Source organism: Epinephelus lanceolatus, chromosome 4 (genome assembly GCF_041903045.1).
Source record: "Epinephelus lanceolatus isolate andai-2023 chromosome 4, ASM4190304v1, whole genome shotgun sequence".
NCBI classification, from domain to species: Eukaryota; Metazoa; Chordata; class Actinopteri; order Perciformes; family Serranidae; genus Epinephelus; species Epinephelus lanceolatus.
The window spans coordinates 35,946,568-35,968,615 of record NC_135737.1 but is presented as its reverse complement, the minus strand read 5'-3'; the positions used below and the strand labels follow the sequence as shown (position 1 = coordinate 35,968,615).

General features: G+C 41.6%; 1 long non-coding RNA gene across 2 annotated transcripts; it reads left to right on the top strand.

The window, feature by feature from the left end:
* The first annotated feature begins 1,645 nt into the window (after positions 1–1,645).
* Positions 1,646–21,839, top strand: LOC144462869 (uncharacterized). 2 transcript variants are annotated; one of them, XR_013491039.1, is made up of 3 exons: positions 1,646–1,757; positions 4,714–4,881; positions 17,632–21,839. It is a non-coding gene; the product is annotated as an uncharacterized LOC144462869 (long non-coding RNA). The 2 variants fall into 2 exon arrangements; XR_013491038.1 differs by lacking the exon at positions 1,646–1,757 and adding an exon at positions 2,517–2,641.
* The last annotated feature ends 209 nt before the right edge of the window (positions 21,840–22,048 follow it).

The window sequence follows — 22,048 nt, the reverse complement described above, 5'->3', positions numbered from 1 at the left end:
TGGCTGGTTTTGAGGCTCATGTAACCACTGTTCATACTGTGGAGAGTTTTACATAATAGACTGTAACTATAAAATGAAAGGATGTTTTGATGCCTCTGGTAGCAGCTGCATTTGGAAAAAACAAAAACTTGCATCACTGGGCCGACTGCCAGCGACTTGTGGAACGTTTACTTGTAATGTTACTCAATGCATGAGTTGACGACATTGATCCACCTACACACCTTAAATTTCAATATGGCAACTTATCCAGTAGTTTTTATTGTCTCTGTTGGATGACATACATACGTAATGAGTGGATCTTCAAGTGTTTAAAAATATATATTTATTATTATTATTATTATTGGTATTATATCCCAATTCTCTGTTGGAGGAAAAAAAAAAGTGTCGAGGAGCATCGTTCCTGTGGGCTATGACAACACTAAACCCCTGAACTTGTCTGAGAAGGACTAAATGCACAAACCCGCTATGTTTAAATATCCTACGGAGAAAGACTCTCACTGCAGCCTGTTGTATTTTTTTCTGAAAATGTCGGTGTGCGACCTCGTTCTGTGGACGATAAACGAGGTGCAGACTGATAAAGGAGGAAATACAGTGACAGTGAGTGACAACAACCCCACCCACATTTAGGAGTACTGTTTGCAGTGGAAACACTAGGGTCTAGTTACCATGTCTGAAGGGTTGCTTTTGGTTCCAAAGATACCATACTGAAAGTGTTTGGTGAAAACGGGTTTATGTGTCCTGCGGGTTACGCCACATTTTCCTGACGGCTACTTGGTCAAACAACTCTCTAAAGGCTTTTAACAAATGCAAAAAATGCAAAAAAAAAATTAACCTTTACTGAAAACTTTAATGACAGACCAAAGTTTCAAAGCCAGTTTGTAAATGTGTTTTTTTTTTTTTTTTTTTGGCAACAGTTTTGGATGTTGTGCAAAAGCCTTAACAGCCTTTCCCAATAACCACACTTGTGGTCAAGAGCATGTCATAAACCTTAACTTCTTCATGTCTGTAGATTATTGTTGGTCATTAAACTAGCCTATGGACACATTACCACCAACAACTGGGCTGGGGTGGTACAGTAGAGTAGACCATAGTGAATTAGGGAATACACCCAGCTCTGACAACCGCTCCGATAAGTGCATCAAGTGTGGGTTAAGTGTAGTGCGTGTTATCATTTTTCAGATGTGGGCTACTTTTGCGGCTCATGAATATGCACTTCACTGCTCAACACTGCATGTGTGGCTAATGGGTACAAGGACAGACCCTAACTTCAGTCACGTCTGTACCTTCAAGCCACTTTGATATTAATCCACTTACTTTCTTCTTTTTTTTTAAATCTATTTTGCACTTCAATCCTATTAAATCTTTGCCTTTATGCTTTGCTGACTCTGCTTATATTCAAATAATAATTTATTATGTATTGAATTATCTGAAACCAAGATGAGCAGGGGGGAGCCCATCTCTTTATATCAATTACCACTGAGGAGCGTTTTAATTTTTCATCTCATTCCATTTCATCACGATCATCCTCTGCCCTCTATCATTAAAGTTGCATCATCTATAAGCTCATTCTACCCCGTGGGAGTACAGTGGCATTACGTTTGGCTTAGGCTCTCTAATGAGTGAATATTGTTCACGGCTCCTCACCCTCATTCTTCCACTCTCTTCCTCTTCCTCGACAGGCTGGCAATAGCGGCTTCCACGAAGGAGGAGGCAGAGCAGCTACTTGGAAAAGAGAAGCAGAAAGGGGAAATTCTCAGGTAAGGAAACAGCCTGAGAGAGAGAAAAGAGCAAGATGCAGTGATGTGAGAGAGTTGGAGTAGGGTAACATGATACAGTTCAGTGAAGTCAAAGCAGAAAGGAGATGAAACACAAAGAAAAAGTGGTCTGCATCACCCTGATTGGCTGTCAGCTCCTTGACCAGATGCCTGACAGGAAGACCGGGGCAGATGGGAAACAACTGTGGGAGATGATAGAGGGAAAACAATAAAAGAGGGAATGGAAAAACAGAGGAGAGAAAGTTAATTCAGCTGCCCCACTGGTTATTTCCTGGAAAGGAAGATTGAATGAGAGATTAGAAAAGACGTGACGGGAGAGGAGCAGAGGGGAGAGGTGGAGGTGAGGAGAGTGGGAGGAGATGAGACGTCGGGGGGGAAAAAAGAGCTTTTCAATCAGGCCGCTGACATTGAAAGCTGCTAAATGAGTAAACCATTGGGTGAGCAAACGCATGCAATCTCTTTCTCTCTCTCTCTCTCTCTGTGTTTTTCACTATCTTAGCCTTATCACCGCTGACAGATCTGGCTCATATCTGTTCCTCCATTTGGTGCTGTCAGCCTTATGATTTATGTCATCTGACATTATAAAACTGGCTCTCGTGACAAGCAGTGCCCGTGCTCTCCTGCACTCCGCACGCCCTCACTCACGCACACACACACACACACACACACACACACACGCTCAGGCACCACGGAGGAGCTCAAAGTCCCCCTTCTCGTCTCGTCTCGTCTTTGGCTGCGTTCATTTTTGATCACCTTAAGCCACAAACCCTGAATAAGAAAAACAACAACCACTCAACCCCGCTGAGCTCTCAAAATCTGTCACGTCACATTGCATGCAAGACCCAGCCATGTTCATGACGTTCGTCGTGAGTATATAGGCTTCTGTGTGTGTGTGTGTGTGTGTGTGTGTGACTGCACACCCACCTGTGTGTGTGTGTCTAAGAAAATAGGAAACTGTTCAGCGTGCTCTCGCCCACATGTTCCCTTAAAAGTGTTCTTGGAATAACAGAATGTTCTATTTCAGCAGTCTAGTTTTCCCCGTCCACGCTTTGCATGGGTTTGTGATTTGAATGAGCATGTGTGTGTGTGCACATGTGTGTGTGTGTGTGTGTGTGTGTGACTTTGTGAGCCGAGCTAGTGATCTTTTATGTTGCTCAAAGTGCTTTTCGTCTGAACATATTTCTTTGAGAGTGAGAGAGATAGAAGTGGGCCGGGGGGGGGGGGGGGGGGGGTGAGTGCTGTAAAACATGGCTGTGCCCTTTTTTAAGGACACGGTGGTTACATCCGTCCTCAGTTCCCCTCTCTTACATTCACCTGTTTTATTTATTTCATGACCTGCCTGCTTTTCGTCTCCATTCTCCGTCTGTCATTCATTCCCTGCATCTGTTGTAGCTTTTAAATTAGTCTGCAAGTCATTTGCGAGCATTCAAGCACAATTTTTTAAGAGCAGGATCTGATTCATACGGAGGGGAATTGTGTAACCATGTCTTAATAATAATTTTCTGCAATTTGTTTATGATTTTAAACTATTAGCTCAACAGTTTGACCTGGATGTGAGATGACATCCTGTTGTCCTCTGTCCATATTCAAAGTAAAAGATGGTACATTGGTGCTTTCAAACTACCAAATGGAGAGACAAAGATGAGTTTTATTTTCAGAATCAAAATGTGTTGATACTAAATTAATAAAATTACATTTCAAATACTGGCAAACCAGTTTGTTTTAAGTCAAAGTTCTGGGTCAGCTTCATTCAAAAGTAGACTTAAGTAGTTGGTACCACTAATGATTTGTGGTACCAACTACTTAAGTCTACTTTCTACTCTACTAATGATTTGTTTTTTCAATTATTTTGGGGTAATTTTTGCCATTAATTAACAACAAATATTCGAAAGGCAGACATTTGGGCAGAAAGAGAGATGACATTAAACGTGACTTAAAGTTAAGACGACTTGCAGACTTGAATAGCGATTGAATTTTTTCTTTTCTCACTCGATTCTTGTGTCGTCTATATACTTCCATGTATATCTGTCTCACATTTAAATGCCACTAAAGTTGCTTGAGGTCAGTTCTTGTCTGACTGAGACTGACACTAACCAGACACTTTGGTTAAGGTAAGGGAGAGATTGTGATTTTGGTTAAATGTTAATAAAACATTTAGGGGGTCGGTGGCGTAGTGGATAGAGCAGGTGTCCCATGTACACGGCTGTTGCCGCAGTGGCCTGGGTTGGATTCTAGCCTGTGGCCCTTTGCTGCATGTCATTCCCCCTCTCTCTCCCCCCTTCACACTAAACTGTCCTGTCAATTAAAGGCAAAAACTCCCCAAAAAATCTTAAAAAAAAAACAACAAAAAATTTAATAAAACAGGTAATAATATAATAAATGTAACATCTTGGCTCAGTTTTAAATGTCCTTTTATATTGAATTGCCTCGTCTGTTTTATGTCCGTTCTGTCTATTGTCATGTGAAGCACTCAATGCTTACGATGCCCTTATTGTGACGCACCTTGTGCTGCATTTATTGTATGAAAGGTGCTTTATAAATACTTTTTATTATTATTATTTATTATAATTACATAAGCGTAATTTGTAGGAGACAGGGCTGCTTCTTCTGCTACACACTGATAAACCCCACTGGAGCATGTTGGGACTGGGAGTCAAAGTATTTGTCAGGGAGGAAGGGAGATGATTTCCCCACCAGTGTGAGATTCTGGCTTCAGTTTTTCTGATTCACACCTCTAATGGCTAATGTTGTCTTATTCACACACTTGTCACTTTAACAGCACTTGTTAACAGCTACCTGGGTAGCCATTAGACCACTGTCTCAATCTTTACGTGGCAACTCTCGTAAGGTGTTTGGACATTGTAGCCGTCTGTGCGGTGAAGTACTGTCAATTTATTCAGACGAAATAATTAAAATGCTCTGTGTTTGTGTGTGTCAGAGGAGTGTGTGCACGGCAGCAGCAGGCCCTGCGGGCTCCTCTTCTCCCCCTGCTCTGATCCTCTGGCAGTGAGCTCACAGATGCACGGGGTTTCCTCAGCCAGCTGATGGGGGCCTGGCAGGAACTTTAGATCTCGGGTACTGCAGCACAGCACACAGGTGTTCTCAGGTAACACAGTAACTCACATACACCAACTTAAGCTCCATATTTTAAGGACGTATAAACGCATAGAGTGAGACACAGTGATTCTGATGTATGAGGGTGATTTATTGGAGAGACAGAGAGTGTATATTAATATGCAGCTGGAGCGGACATGAAAGAAAAAAGGAGGCAAAGAGAGTTGAGAGAATAATCTCTCAGCAGGAGTAAATATTAGTTTAACTGTAGCTTTTAGTTCTGATGGCAGCACCCACAATGGATGACTATAATGTGTGTGTGTAAGCGTGTGTTTACAGTCGCTACACAAACTCTCATAACCTTTACAGAGAATATAGGAAGGAGGGAATGTGTGTGTGTGTTCTAGTGTATACGCTGTAAACTGATGTAACTCCTATTATAAATTTTAAAGAGACGGCAAGCAAGTTAAGCAGAACTGCTGGCTGTGCGTGCATGCGTGTGTGGGTGTAGGTGTGTGTGTGGGTGTGCGTGTGTGTTCATCGTTGACAGTAAATACCCAAAGGAGAGCTAACCTCCGGCTCACCTCATGGGTGGGTCTTTTTCTCTCTGCTGCACGTTCCAAACAGCTGCCGTGTGTGTGTGTGTGTGTGTGTGTGTGTGTGTGTGTGTGTGTGTGTGTGTGTGTGAAAGAGAAAGAGAGAGAGAGAAAGAGGGAGGGAATGAGGGAGAGTGCGATAGAGGAAGAGGAAGAAAAAAGAAAGCCGTCTGCTGTTTGTATTGATACCGTGTGAGTATGTGTTTGTTCAGTGACGTGAGCATTAAAGGCAGCTGCTGCACGAACCAACACATGCAATAAAATACACACCCAGGAATGCACACGCACAAACGCATATAAACACACGTGCTCACGGCACAAACGATCACAGACACTTATATCTTTTCCCAAACATGTCTGCACATTCACACTCACACACTCAGACACTTAACTCTGGAATAATACCATACTTTATCTTGTGTCCTCTGCTCTGCTCTACATTATGTCCCAAAAAACAACTGTTAGTAGCACAGACAAACAAAATAGAGATTTGGCGAGGATGCTGATGATGTAAATAATATAAAAATCTACTGTTTTATTGCCAAGGTAAAATAAAAAAGATGTTTTTTGAGAAACTTAAATATCATAACAGCTACATCATTCTACATTATTGTTCTTTAGCCTAAACTTAACAGTATAATTCGACATAGTTACATTTGATGGCTCTCATTTCCTGTCTTTTAATCTGCTTTTGTATATATTTTTTCTAATTTAATCACAAAAACAATTCGGCATCATGTGGTGCGCAAATGTGTATCAGATCATTTCAGTGACCTCAGTCCAACAGCTGCCATATGTTTTGTTGTGATAGCTAATTTCCTCCAAGAAAACATTTTAATTTTGGTTTACATATCTAGCTGCAGATTCATCCGGCGTATTTACAGATCACAATACCACAAAGCAGGTGTTGGTGATAAATAAGACTGACAAGACCTATGGGATCCAGAGTCAAGCACAGAAATGGAGCTTACGGTTCTCCGGACAGGACATAGCAATATATAAATCAATACATCAATCCAGAGCTGGGATAAACAGCTACTTTCATTGTTGATTGATGGTTTGGGCCATAAAATCTCACAATATATAGTACAGGCCAAAAGTTTGGACACACCTTCTCATTCAATGCGTTTTCTTTATTTTCATGACTATTTACATTGTAGATTCTCACTGAAGGCATCAAAACTATGAATGAACACATGTGGAGTTATGTACTTAACAAAAAAAGGTGAAATAACTGAAAACATGTTTTATATTCTAGTTTCTTCAAAATAGCCACCCTTTGCTCTGATTACTGCTTTGCACACTCTTGGCATTCTCTCCATGAGCTTCAAGAGGTAGTCACCTGAAATGGTTTCCACTTCACAGGTGTGCCTTATCAGGGTTAATTAGTGGAATTTCTTGCTTTATCAATGGGGTTGGGCAGAAGTCAGGTTAATACACAGCCGACAGCCCTATTGGACAACTGTTAAAATTCATATTATGGCAAGAACCAATCAGCTAACTAAAGAAAAACGAGTGGCCATCATTACTTTAAGAAATGAAGGTCAGTCAGTCCAGAAAATTGCAAAAACTTTAAATGTGTCCCCACGTGGAGTCGCAAAAACCATCAAGCGCTACAACGAAACTGGCACACATGAGGACCGACCCAGGAAAGGAGGACCAAGAGTCACCTCTGCTTCTGAGGATAAGTTCATCCCAGTCACCAGCCTCAGAAATTGCAAGTTAACAGCAGCTCAGATCAGAGACCAGATGAATGCCACACAGAGTTCTAGCAGCAGACCCATCTCTAGAACAACTGTTAAGAGGAGACTGCGCGAATCAGGCCTTCATGGTCAAATAGCTGCTAGGAAACCACTGCTAAGGAGAGGCAACAAGCAGAAGAGATTTGTTTGGGCCAAGAAACACAAGGAATGGACATTAGACCAGTGGAAATCTGTGCTTTGGTCTGATGAGTCCAAATTTGAGATCTTTGGTTCCAACCGCCGTGTCTTTGTGAGACGCAGAAAAGGTGAACGGATGGATTCCACATGCCTGGTTCCCACTGTGAAGCATGGAGGAGGAGGTGTGATGGTGTGGGGGTGTTTTGCTGGTGACACTGTTGGGGATTTATTCAAAATTGAAGGCACACTGAACCAGCATGGCTACCACAGCATCCTGCAGCGACATGCCATCCCATCCGGTTTGCGTTTAGTTGGACAATCATTTATTTTTCAACAGGTCAATGACCCCAAACACACCTCCAGGCTGTGTAAGGGCTATTTGACCAAGAAGGAGAGTGATGGAGTGCTGCGGCAGATGACCTGGCCTCCACAGTCACCGGACCTGAACCCAGTCGAGATGGTTTGGGGTGAGCTGGACCGCAGAGTGAAGGCAAAGGGGCCAACAAGTGCTAAACACCTCTGGGAACTCCTTCAAGACTGTTGGAAAACCATTTCAGGTGACTACCTCTTGAAGCTCATGGAGAGAATGCCAAGAGTGTGCAAAGCAGTAATCAGAGCAAAGGGTGGCTATTTTGAAGAAACTAGAATATAAAACATGTTTTCAGTTATTTCACCTTTTTTTGTTAAGTACATAACTCCACATGTGTTCATTCATAGTTTTGATGCCTTCAGTGAGAATCTACAATGTAAATAGTCATGAAAATAAAGAAAACGCATTGAATGAGAAGGTGTGTCCAAACTTTTGGCCTGTACTGTATATAACTGGTGGACTCTGGTGTTGTCTGCGTTGTGCTGATATGACGAGGCCCAGACTGTGGATATCTTTGGAGGTGACCTCCTTTTATTCCTGACAGCTGACAATAACAGGTGAAAACAAAATCCTCTGTCAAATACGACCATATAAACTCGAACCCCTACACAAATTAAATGACACAGGAATATGTGAGCATAAAATGAGCTTATGAACATCTTAACAGTGTTGCTTACCTCTCCCATGGAGTACAACAGCAAAAGGGATGAGGTAAGACAGGAGACACCCCTTTATTGGTGCGATACGGTCTAAGGTGAAACTGACTATCAAACGCTCCACATATTGAGTATGGAGGCCTGAGGATGTCAGGTAAAAACAACTGAAACAAATTTGGTGTAATTATAATACTTAATATTACAAATGTACATCTGACTTTGTTACTACTGCTGTATAACTGACCCTGTTACATATAGTGACAAATGGCCATAATAATGTACTAAAAGCCAAGGTGATCATGCTTGTTTCTGGCCAACTAATTGTCCCAGTTATTAAATTTATGATCACATGACAAAGCAAACTAGCAAATCTCCCAAATGAGAAGCTGGAAGCTGGAAATGTTGCTTAAAGAAACCATTTGATTATTCAAATAGTTGCAGATTAATTCAACTAATTAATTGTGCAGCTTGTTTTAAATAATCCATTTTAATAAAAATGTCAAATGCAAAAACTGTCCGTGTAAATGTGCTTGAACTTTCAGAATGTGTGAAAAGCACACACCTTAATCAGTCACCCGTATATGACTCCAAACTGATATGGGCGTTAGCTGGCAATTAAACTGTGCTACCTGTCTATCAGCGTTCTGTGGTTAGCATCGAGCAGCAGAAGAAAGAAAGGAGGGGGGCAGACAGGGAGAAATATAAGGAGGTTGCCTAATGTGAACAGATGAATGTGGTTTATGGTTAGGTGGAGAAGAAGAGAGAAGAAGAGGGAGGAGACGAGGGAACGACCTCAAGGGATGTGGAATTTTACAGAGAACAAGACAAAGACGAGCGCTGAGAGCAGACGCAGACGGAAACATAATTGATCTCTGTTCATTTTGTGCAGATGTCAGCAGCTGACTTGTACAACTCGATGTGAAGGTGATGGACAGAGAGTTTTGAGACTGTGGGGGGAGTTTTCATTCAGCATTGTGGAAAAGAGAATAGAGGGTTGACAGGGAAATCAAGGTGAAAGGCTATGACTAAGTGTGACTAAGGGTGTGTGAATCTGTGTGTGCGTGCGTGTGTGTATATGTGTGTGCGTGTGTGACCGATCCCTGAACCGCAGCCATCTGCCAACACCCTGGGCTATCCTTAGACTATATGGTATCTAGTTCCCCGGCAGCCAACTTTGTATATGTGTGTGTGTGTGTGTGTGTGTGTTGATAGTGACAGCAGCAATATAAAAACATCAACTATGTTCTCACACAACTTGGCAAAGAGTTTTCCTTTCCGTCACCTTCCTGTCGAGCCCTGTCCTCATGTCTGTCTGTCTGTCTGTTATCTTTGTAGTATGACTATACTATGTCATACTGTATGTACTTTTAGTATGTGAATGTTCATGTCAGAAATAAACTGATTCCCTGACATACAACACCATATCCTCGTACAGCTGTTCATATGCTATCCTATGCATTAGCACCCAACAAATGATGTTACATCCTTGACATAAAGTTATGATGGTTAGGTTTAGGCCAGTAAAGTAACATAGGTTAGGTTTAGAGAAAATAAACATGGTTTGGCGTCTTTAAAGCCCTGTTTCCACCAGACACTTTTGGTATGGTACCTTTGGAACCAAAAGTAACCCTTCAGACATGGCACCTAGACCCTTTAGTTTCCACCGCAAACCGTACCCTTAAATGTGGGCGGGGTTGTTGTCACTCACTGCTCCATCTAGCACTCGCTGTATTTGCTCATCTCCGGTGACACAGATGGAAGCCTGCACCTTGTTTATCGTCCACAGAACGAGGCTACACGTCAACATTTTCAGAATGAAATATAACAGGCTGCAGTGAGAGTCTCTCTCCATGGGATATTTAAAAATAGTGGGTTTGTGCATTTAGTCCTTCTCAGGCAAGCTCAGGGGTTTAGTGTTGCTGTAGCTCACAGGAATGACGCTCTGCAGCACTTGTTTTTTTCTGAGAGTATATAGTTCACATAACCAGGTTGAAATAAGCACTTAAAGCTCCACTCATTACTAAAAGTGTATCTCATATATTAACTTAACTAATGGTCATATTTAAGGTGTGTTGACTGATTCTCATCGTCAGCTCATACATTGAATAACATTACAAGTTAACGTACCACCTTAAAAGTTGCTGGCAGCTGCAAGAGGCAGCAAAACATCCTTTATTTTATAGTCAGATTTGACCATTAAAGCTCTCCACAGTATGAACAGTGGTTACATGAGCCTCAAAACCAGCCACAACTCAGCCCTGAGCAGAGTGACCATCCTCTATTGACCAATCAGACTGCAGTGTTCACAGCTCCACCTTTTAGTACCAGATCTGTGTGCTAGGTACCCCAACAGAGGGGGGACCAAAAATGGGACGGTATGGAACAGTTCCATTGGTACCATCCACAACTTTTCAATGGAAAAAAAGCAAACTGAACTGAACTGAACTGAACTGAACTGTTTTGCTCATTGGAAATGGGGCGTAAGTTTGAGCAAGTTACTGTGGGTACTGGTCTCCCTGAGGGGAAGTCCTGTGTTTTGTGACACATCCACCACCCTCCCTCTTCACTCCTGTCATTGGTCCCATCCACACAGCCTTCCCAAATATGTGGGTTATACACAAATTACTGGCTCATAATGTGTATGATATGTAGGAATTTTGGTGCATTACTTTTCGTCAAAAAACATATAACCATTGCATGAGAACAGTCTGCATACAAACAACTACGGGAATACAGTTTGTATCTAAAGTGGAGCTACAATGAGTCACTGTGATTGAGTCATCTGATAATAAAACCTGACATTAAAAACAATTTTCTTTGTTAATTTGGCACTGCGTTAAGTTTCTGGGAGGACAAAATTCCACAGCATTCCAGTCGTACAGCTGCACTCCTCCAGGTCTCTGCAATCCAGCACTTCCATGGCTGTTTTTCCATTCTGCTGAGGTTTAGAGGTTGGAAATGCTTTTATTACGTATAATAAACTAAGCAGACACCCAAAAATGTTTGTAGTGCCCAACAACTTAATAATCTGATATTATGGACTCTCGTAAGAATTCCAAGTTGTAGCTGTTGGTGTGTGAAAAGGTAAAAATAGATGTAGCCTACAACACCCTGTAGTGTCACAGGGTCCTGTATATTACAGCTACTCACAGTTAGCTCCTTATATGTTGCCTCATACAATGTCGATTCCAGCATAACTGGAGGCGCCAGGGAGAATGTGTGACCAATTATTGTGAATTGTAAATTATTTCATGTTGAAATGAGTTAATTTAAAGTCAGTGTTACTGCAGAACATCGTAAACTGAGTGAGAATTCTCTCATCATTTGTGTGGCACTGCATTTCTCCCTTTTGTTGATTCTGTTTATGGTGTAAGACCCTGGCTTATAACACGAGAGAAGTTGTTTTTCTATTCAAACGATATAATAAAACCCAACAGAAACTGTAAGTATAGCCTGTTCTTTTCAGTTTCTGTAATGCAGAGATATTTTCTCTCTTGGTTTCATCTTGATTTTACAGTTTTCTTGTAGATTGCTCACACTTCAACTTGTCTTCTTTCAATTGTGAAAAATTGACGATGTACCCTACAAATGTGTTTGCTCATTTTGCTGAATGCTATTGTCGTTAGTATTTCGATTGAGAGAGACTGTGTGTTTTCTGTGTAAAGTAATATTGATTTACATGTGCACGTAAGTATGAGAAATGTGAATATTTTTTGGTGATTAGACCCCTTCATTATGTCATATATTTCAAGGGAGGTGATGAAGTCGTAGCAGAATAAGGAACCTAGAGTCTAGATGCTGGCGGTATTGAGATGAAGAGGGTACAAGGATCTGGATGTGATAAAGTGTGAGCTTTTGATGAGCTTGAACTGGGCATTGGATATGTTGGCTCAACCCGGTCTCACTCTGAAGTCGTCAAAATCCGACACTTAGGCAGTGACTTGCAGCGCCAGACACTGACGAAAAAAGCCATCCTTTAACATTGGCATGATACATGGCCGGTCGCTGTTACAGTTTAGCAGCACTTGGCAGTGTCAGGGGAAACGCAGCAGGACAAAAACGAACTTTAAGGTGGCCGAGTACCAGTATGACGGGCGGGAGGGGTGGTGGATGTCTCCAACAAACACCGACCTTCACCTGGGAGAGTAGTGTTTGCGTCCCTTAAGATTCTAAAGCCAAACCCTGTTCTTTATTCCTAAACCTAACCATGTGCTTTTGTTGCCTAAACCAAACCATGTGTGTTAGTTGTTGGAGGTCAATGTCAATTCGCCTTGTTGTACTGACTGAAGTGTATTTTAAAAGAAGACAATGCATGTAACAGGATGAACTTGACACAGCGTCCCAGACCATCAACAACCTTTCATGTCATATATGGATATGAAATTTCCATGACCAAACATCGATTTGTGACGAGGTCGGAGTGGGAATGTGTTGGTTGACTGGAGGTGAATGGGGAAGAGGAGCGCGCGACAGTTCCAGGTGAAATGACAGCGGGTAGCAGCAGAGAGAACAGATTTTAAAGTTTGAAAGCAGCTATATGATGAGATAATTGCAAAATTTGATTGGTTTAATTGGAAGAACGAACGCCCATAACCAGCTAATTGGGAGAAGCAGGAGAACTGTGAATGAATGAAGTATAAAGAAAGTCTTCCTGACTGAACTTGTGCAGAGCTTCATTCCTTTGTCTTTCAAGTGACCACATTAGCCCTAGTTTAGCTGCCTTAAAGCTAGCTAACAGTTAATTACAAACATCTGAGTGCCACTATGACATGATTCAGTGTATTTGTCAGTGTATAGACATTTACAACCACTTAACCCTTGGCAAGCAGCATAGTGTATCCATGAGGACTCTTTCCTGGCTTATTACGTTGATCATGTTGGTTATTTTCCACAAATACTTGACGTTATCAGATCTCTCTGCATTTATCACCTCTCCGGTTGTAACAGTGTTTGACTTAGTCAGAGGATTGCTATGAGGATCGGTCTATATGTCAAATCATGGTACACCTTAAAACCAGTATATCCTCCTGAGACCTTGTGTCCTCATATGAGGACATCACATTTTGGGTTTACTTGACCTTATGCTTCATTCTACTTAACTTAGACCTGTTGTCCTCATTCGTGGACACGTTTTTGTGCTATCTAGTGGTAGTATGAGCACAATACACTAATCCATGTAAAAACAAGATGGCAGCCATCTCTGCCAAGTCAGTCTGCAGCCGATCCCGAGGCAATTTTATGGTTGAAAGGTGTTTATTTATGATTAAAAATGTTTGTAGTTTGATATGACAACAAATTTGACCAATTTTATCAACAGTAACAAGCTCGGACACTGTTAATTAGAAAGTACTTGTTTGATATCGGTACTTTATTATCGTCTCATTTCAGGACATTTGGACTTTATTATCGTTGACAATGTTTAGCTTTTTTATATTTATCAGGTCCTGCTGATCTCAGTTAGCTAGGAGAAATTAAAAATGCTTACCAAACAAAGGTTCGGGTCTCAGGAGGATATCACTGCACCTCTTGGGTCAAAGGAACGTAGTAGTTGCACTACTAGTTTTTAAAATGACAGCAATGGCAGTCATGACAGCAGTGTACTGTGACTACAGTAAATAAACATGTACTTTAACTCCATCACTGCAAACAACCTGCCCAGTAACAATACTGTAAAGCTGCTACCGTACCTCTGTGGCCAGCTGCCAGTAAGTTGCTGTAATATTTACAGTCACCTTGTTACACTGTGTGTGTCTGTGTGTAAGCACTGTGACACATAATGGAGGCACTGTACAGAAAGTCAGACAGGCCTGGTGTGCTCTCATTGCTAAGTCTTTCTGCTCCATCAAGTATTTATACAACTATTTCTGTTTGGACCTGTCTGTTACTGTGTGTATTCCTGAGTGTTTCTCTGTGTGTGTTTTTGTTCCGCTCGTGTGTCCTTCTGCAAGTGGGTCTTTGTGTATGAATTCTTGTGTGTCCTATGTTATTGTGTGAGTCTCTGCATGTCTGTGAGTGAGTGTGTGAGTTGCTTTACCCTGGCGGACCTTGTCATGTCACAGTGACCAGAAAGCAATTATCGGCGTATTGCCGCTTTGAGAAAGACCTCCTACACTCCTCTCTTTCTGCTGAGAGAGAGAGAGGCAAGAGAGAAACAAGAAAACAGAGCCACAGAAAGAGAGGAAGAGGAGGACAAAGATTAAGAATGAGCAAGAGGGGAGAGACACAGAGGAGAGGGATAAAGGAGAGAAAAACATAGAGAGGGAGAGCATGGAAAACAAAGGCTCCCCGGAGGAGAATGTCAGGCTGACATTGCTGCATCAGTTTGAGAGCAGTCCAGAGTCCCAGCCATTGTGCCCTGCCGCACTGCTCTGAAGGACCCTCACAGACAACTCTTTTAAAATACAGTAGAGACACACACACACACACACACACATACATACACATAACACTTCTTTGACGCACTCCACTACCAAAGCTAGCCTGTTGCCCATGCAAACAGCTAGTCAGGCACCTACGTGAAGCTTTGCTTTGTAAAACAGCAGGGGCTTGATCATATTGGGAGTACTAATACAACCATTTTTTAAAAAACCTTAATTCAGATTTTCAAATAAAATCTATTGTAAATATCCCAAAAATGAAACACATAGACCAGGCATTCTCTTTCATACCAATAGCTGTGTCAAGAGAACTCATCAAACCACAGGGACCTTCATGACAAGTATGTTGGATGAATCCTTCTGCATGTCATGTCCCTGATGAGCCATTAACCCCGCCTCTCAGCGGCTCGGCCTCAGGTTCGCTCTGTGCCTTTCTGTCAAAATAAAAGCACCAAGCTAATAAAAGTGAAACTTTTTAATTTAAAGAATATAATTTACAAGAAAAGCCCCAAGCCATTAAGGTAACCTTTTTCTTTTATTGTAAATCGATGGTGCGCCAGAATTTAAAGTTTTACTGTGGTGAACACTTTTACTTTGGTGAATTTGGTAAATTCCGGATCCGCTCTCTAGACCGGAACCAGAATCCAGACAAAATTTAGAGTGAATGGAAACCAGGCTCTTCACCATACGTGAAGAACCTGGTGATGCGAGTCTAGTTTCGCTCACATGAATGACAGAAGGAAAATAACTGCTGAATTTTCCAACTTTGAGGACATAGTGATGTAAATGAGGGCTGTTTAAGTGTTGGTACAGGGAAGTTTATGTACCTGAAAGAAATTATCTGCTGATTTACAGATGTATCTTTCACAATGTAAGTCTATGGAAATGTCTTTTTGAGCTCAATGGCTTCACAAAATAGACCTGGAAGTTGTAGTTACACTGTTTGTCCACTATGCCAATATGCTTCAAAGCTGAGCTTTGTTCTAGGGGTTGTGACATTTACTCACTTTGCAATGATGCTTGTTTCCAGGGATTACATTAAGCCCTAGAATAAGTACATAATTTATGTTTGCTGCATAGTCACACAACAATAAGCGAGTGGCCACTGTAGAATTTAAAGTCTGTGTTCCTATCATTGCCTAATATATACCCATTCAATATCACTCTATGACTTGTGCATTTCACCCTTTGAAACCTGGTGCAACATCACTTTTCTAATGCTGCTTTCAGACACCTTATTCAAGTATTTTAGAATTTGAACCCTGAGCAGATTGTTCCTATTTCTTTTACAAACATGGGGAAAAAATGCAACTTAGTAAGACATGTACGCAGATTGCAAAAAAATTCAGATTTTTTTTTTAAAACTAGGGAACAAATGATTATTATTTTTACATTCTAAAATGATGTTACAGAGTTATTATAATTTTTAATTTATTTTATTTTTTTTTTAACTAATTTTCTTGTTTTTAATTTTCTTTTGTTTTTTAATGTCTCACTTCTACTCGGAGACAAGTGCCAGTTTGAAATTATTTCTACTGAAGACAGTTAGGTGCCAGATTTGGAATTTAAGAGCTTTTTTGTTGCGTGATATCCACTCCTGCCTGGAGCTGCACTGAGTCCAGCTCTACAGTCTGACAAGTTGTTGGCCTGACATAAGGCCTAAATATTGCAGTTAAGCACTTCTTCCAGGTCTGTCTCTTAATAAATGCATTCACAAGCCTGGAAACCTGTTATGTAAATTTAAATGTGCCGAAAAATGACACTGCCTACTTGTGATCACAGCACTTTCAGATTCAAGCAAGCAGACATTAGCCATATAGGCAACAACATGCTCACTCACAGGGTCCTTGCTTCAAGTAGCAACGTAGGACTTTGCAAAACAATCCAGTCATTGTTTTCGTGTTTCAAAAATGATGCGGTCTATAGCTGATTATTTTAAAAAGCAAAATGAAGAGAGACAGGAAGAGGCTAATGGTGAGGGAGAGACAACGACAGATTCTGACTCAGACACCACTGATGATAAAAGTGCAGGCAGGGAGAGACTGACTGAGCCAGTGAGGAAAACAAAGCACCACTAGTTATTTTTGTGTGACAAAGTTAGAAGGTAATAACAATGGAATATTTAGAAATGTTGGTATAGATTTATCTGTGTAAGGAACCTGTCTGTTTCATTTCACTCAATGACTTATGGAGAAGTGCTACCAGAAAAGTCTGGAACCCTGTAATTATTTTATTCTGGTGTTTTGTTTTTTTTGTTTTGTTTTATTTCTTATTGCTGTTCACTCATCGTATCATAACTGTCAGTGGGAAATGGACAGACAGTGAAGGGAGGAAACAGTAGCAACACAGCAGCTACTTTGTGTCAGACACACAACAACAAAGACTGTCAGGTTGTGGTGTACAGTTTCATGGCTTCCCATGAGCGCAAACTCCCTCATACTCCCTTCTCCTCAGCATACTCCCCTTCTTCTGCTTCCCCTTTCTTTATCATTTTCAGCTGCTTCCTTGTTCCTTCACTTTACCACCTTGGTTTTCTTTCAACCCTGCTGTTTTTCTCACTCGTTGTCCTCACCTCCTGTTTGAGGTGTACTCACGATTCTGTCTGGAACTTCTGTCTTTCTTTTGTTCCTCCTCCTCCGCCTCTTGTTTTGTTTCTCCTTCCAATCTTGTCACTCTTGTAGATAGATTTGTTTGGTGTAGGGTTTCCTCCATTGCTCAACTGTGAAGTAACAATGTGATAGAAGAATCTGCCTACTGTACCTGTCTGTCTCTTTCTGTAAAATCATACAGTCTAACAGCCTGTGGCAACAAGCCTGACTTTGAGCTGGAGTTACATGCAGGCAAGCTTTTGTAAGCTCTTACAGCATCTTCATCATGTCAAGTAAACTCGCATATGTGTGTGTGTGTGTGTGTGTATCCACAGTGCTGAGCGAGGAGCTGAAGCATTCCTGCATTCCAGTGTGGAGTTACAGAAAATGAGTCAAGAGAAAGAGCGCCTAACTCAGCAGCTGATGCAAGTGTCTACAACATGTGGTTAAACACACACACACACACACACACTCAAACACATATATTATAACATGGACATGGACAGATGGGGATGCAGGTGGATTTTGGTATGTGGAATATGCTGGGTGAAGAACAGGTCACCGCAGGGCTTGGCTCTATGTATAATTTTCCTCTACCAATCCAAACCTTCTGAGCAGCCCCGCTGGCACCGCCCAAACCAGGAAATGCTCACGTTCCACATACTGGGCTTGCTAAGCTGCAACAACAGAGGATTTGACCTGTATACACTCACACAAAGGTCTAGTCAGGGATTTAGGATTCCGGAAAAAAAAATATGCCCCTGTGGCTTTTGAAAATATGCTGATGACAAAGCTTTATCAGTTCAAACATTTTACAGCCTCTTTGACATTTTTTCACTATTTACCTGGACCTGCAGACACAGATATACACACATACACAGAGAAACACTGACACACACCCCTAACACATACTGCACAAATGCATCTAGAGATTCAGTAAATCACATAAACCAGGGTTTCTCAAACACCTAAAATTGCATGTAGCTCATCTGCATCATCACATCATACAATAAAAGTTAATAAAATGACTAGAAGAAAATTATAATGAAATATTAGGTATAAAATCATCATCATAAAGTCATCATCAGTGCAGGTCACCATACGTGTGTTTCCATTAAATCAGAGCGAATATGCCAGCTTCAAAAGGTGTGTTTTCAGACGGGATTGGGTGGAAAGGGAGTCAATATTGCGAATGTCGTGGGGAGAGCGTTCCAGAGGCAGGAGCAGAACAGCTGAAGGCTCTATAGCCCATGGTAGTCAAGCAGGCAGATGGTGATGTGAGTTGGAGTGCAGAAGACGATCTAAGAGTATGGGATGTTGTGTAGATATGAAGGAGTTCAGACAGGTAGGAGAAGGCTTGTTTATGAAGGGCCTTAAAGGTGAGAAGCGGAATCTTGAAATCGATGCAATATTGAACAGGCAGCCAGTGAAGTTGCTGGAGAACAGGAGTGATATGATCTGTAGAGGGGGTTCTGGTTATGATAGGGGCGGCTGAATTCCGGACCGGAGTTTATGAAGACACTTGAGAGGGAGACCAAAGAGGATAGAATTGCAATAATCAATACGTGATGCAACCAAAGAATGAATGAGGATAGCAGTGCTCTGAAGTGTAAGTGACAGGTGAAGACGATTAATATTTCATAGATGATAGTATGCAGACAGAGTAACATTATTGATGTGGGCCTCAGATGACAGTGTGCTGTCCAGGATGACACTCAGACCTTTAACCTGAGGGGATGGATGGATTTTGGAGTTGTCAATGGTCAGAGACGAACTGCGCCGTTTAGCCAAAGTAGATTTAATACCCACAAGGAGAACCTGAGCTGTTAAATTTGAGGAAGTTGCATGAAAGCCAAGATTTAATATCCAATAAACAGTCAGAACGGAAATAAGGGGGGAGAATGGAAGTAGGCCTACTGGATAGAAAGAGCTGGGTGTCATCAGCATAGCAGTGGACTTGAATGGCAAATTTTCTGAAAATATGGCCAAGAGGTAGAAGGTAGATGATAAATAAAAGGGGACCTAGGACAGAGCCCTGAGGAACACCACTAGTAACTGGAAAAGAGTTTGATCTGAAATGATTAGTCCTACTGACTTTCGTGATCCCCTGACTCTACCTCTACTGTTTATTTAGCACCACCATCAGGTAATATATATATATTTTTTTTTAATAATGACTTTCCCATCAGCTTCACCTTTACTTTGGGTGTAGTGCTAGCCCATTAGCTACTGTTAGGATGCTAGAGAGCTGAACATCAGTTTGAGCATTTAAGCATGGTGAAATTACTGCTGTGCTTATGGCTTCACAGAGCTGCTAGCATGGCTGCACACTCTGAGTCTTGTTTCTTGAGAAGGTATCAGCCTTGAAAATCTCCTGTGTTTTGTTCTGATTCCCATTTAAAAAAAAACCCTGCAAATTATGGCACAGTCAGAGCATGTGAGCAGAGTACAAGTGGAAGGATTTCAGATGGACCATAGAGCAGATTTTGTTTTTTTTTTTAAATGGAGCGCTGCCTTATCTCCCGCTCCAGTTTCACTCCAGTACCACTCACACCATTACAGCCGGGCTCCACCGGGCACGTCAGCGGTGCGACACGTCTGCAGCGCGAGTCCCGTAGCAGCTCGCCCCCCTGTTAATCAATTACAGCGGCTCCACCGGCAATGGGAGTGGCGCGACAACCCCCCGTCTGTCGCACAACAACTCTCTATTTTACGCGGCTCTTCTATTTTTGTCTCGCTACGCTCCCCTACGCGACCCTCCAGCAGATAAAAACTACATGAAATAGTGTGCTAAATTATGTGTTTTTAAATGAATAAACCATTATCAGAGGCGATATGTGATGATTTTTTTTCAGGCTTTTACCCATGTTTATCCGTGATCCTACTGTTTAAACTATGTATTTTAAAACAGTTGAAACTGTTTATTGTATATTGTATTGTAAATATATGTAATAACTTAGGTGGAAAATGCTTTAATTTACCCATTTCATGCAGCCTACATGCAGCCTCTCAGCTCAGCAAATGGTAAACAACCCCGCTGGCTTCTCTACGTGTCGCTTCCATACGCCGTCAGTGGAGCCCAGATGAATACGCCGCAATGCTACGCTGACGTGACGCTTATGTTTGCAGCCGGTGGAGCCCGGCCGTTAGTTTGAAGTATGCCTGATCCAGAATGCATCTGTGTATTACACACACTCAAAATTGGATGCTGGAAGCTCGACAATCGACTTAACAAAGTACTTTCAAAAGAAAACTCAGCGAGTGGAGAACTGTTTGAGCCGAGTGTGGTGGAATCTGAGTTGAGTGTGGAGCGACATTGAGCGGAGCGGCCTGGAGCGGAAATACTCACTACTCCACTCACATGCTGTGTGCACAACAGAGAAAAATCAAAATGTTTTTAGGTTGGAAAAGCAGATTAAAAACAGTGTACTCGCTATCTACTCTTTAACACAAGTACAAGAATGCTCAAACTGGTCACTGTTTAGGTCAAGTTTTGCCATCCATTAAATCCACTTTCTTTTACTGTCAAGAAATTCCAAGTGAGTAAATTATTCCATATTTGGTCCTCTCCTGAGACTTGTTTGCGCTTAACAGTGGCAACTTTTACAAATGTTTGCACGCGTCCTCATTCTGAGTTATAGTGTTATTTTTAAGCAGCGGATGGTGCTTTTTAATCTTGTGTTTGTGATGTCATTAATAATATTGTTTTAAAAATCAACCACTTCAAAAGTGCACACACAGACACACTCATAGGCAAACATCCACAGAAACACACACATCCCCCCACACACAGAGGGAGTAAATGTTAAATGTTGCTGCTATCTGATAGTCGGAACATTAAAGGACTACTTGACCTGACAAACTGCAGATGAAGCACTCATTTGCGCACTAATGTTTCCTCCTTCTTCCTGTATGACCTCCATATCAGTCTCTGTTTCTCTCTGCCAAATGTTTTTGTCATAAACTTTGTTTTTGACCTTTAGAAATTACTGTGCTCTTCCTCTCTCTTTCTTTCTTATCAGTTTCAAAGTGCTGTTGTCACTTTCGGGAAAGACTATCTACTGCAGTGCAGTGGAATCGAATTTATATTTATATGTGACTTTTTGATGAGATGATTTAAGCACCATCATCCAGTAATAGTCCAGTAATGAATTATGGCATGTTAAGGTAATGTTGCTTGGTTTTTATTTCTGTATTTTTTAATCATGAGCTGGTTAGACACAAGCTCCGTATCAAATACCAAACCGATTCAAGGAGATCATTGCTCAGCCAAATCCCTCTGCTAATATCAGAATGAAAAACCTCTGTATTTGACCTCCTGCCCTCTGCCCTGCCACACAAATATTACATGCCACTGTATGCGTGTATCAAACACCACTTTAAATTCATGTGTGTTTGTGTGCATGTGTGTGGAATGCGCACGCCCATCCAATACAGGGATCAGGGCTGAGACAGGGAGGATGGAGGGGATGTTTGCAGTCGCACGCGACCCACCCAGACATATGGACATATGCTATAGAGAGAATCAGCCTTAAGGCCATGCTGCATGATGAGGTGTATGTGGAGGAGGAGGAGGAGGAGGAGGAGGATGAGGATGAGGAGGCAGGTGTGCTCAAGACTGTGTGTGTGAGTAAAGGATTGTGGAGAGGGAAAACAGGGGCATGCATCTATCTAAGCAGCTCAACACTGCTGTCTAATGTCTACACAGCAGCACTGTGCAGATAACCTCAACTGTGGGATTTTATTTTGTTA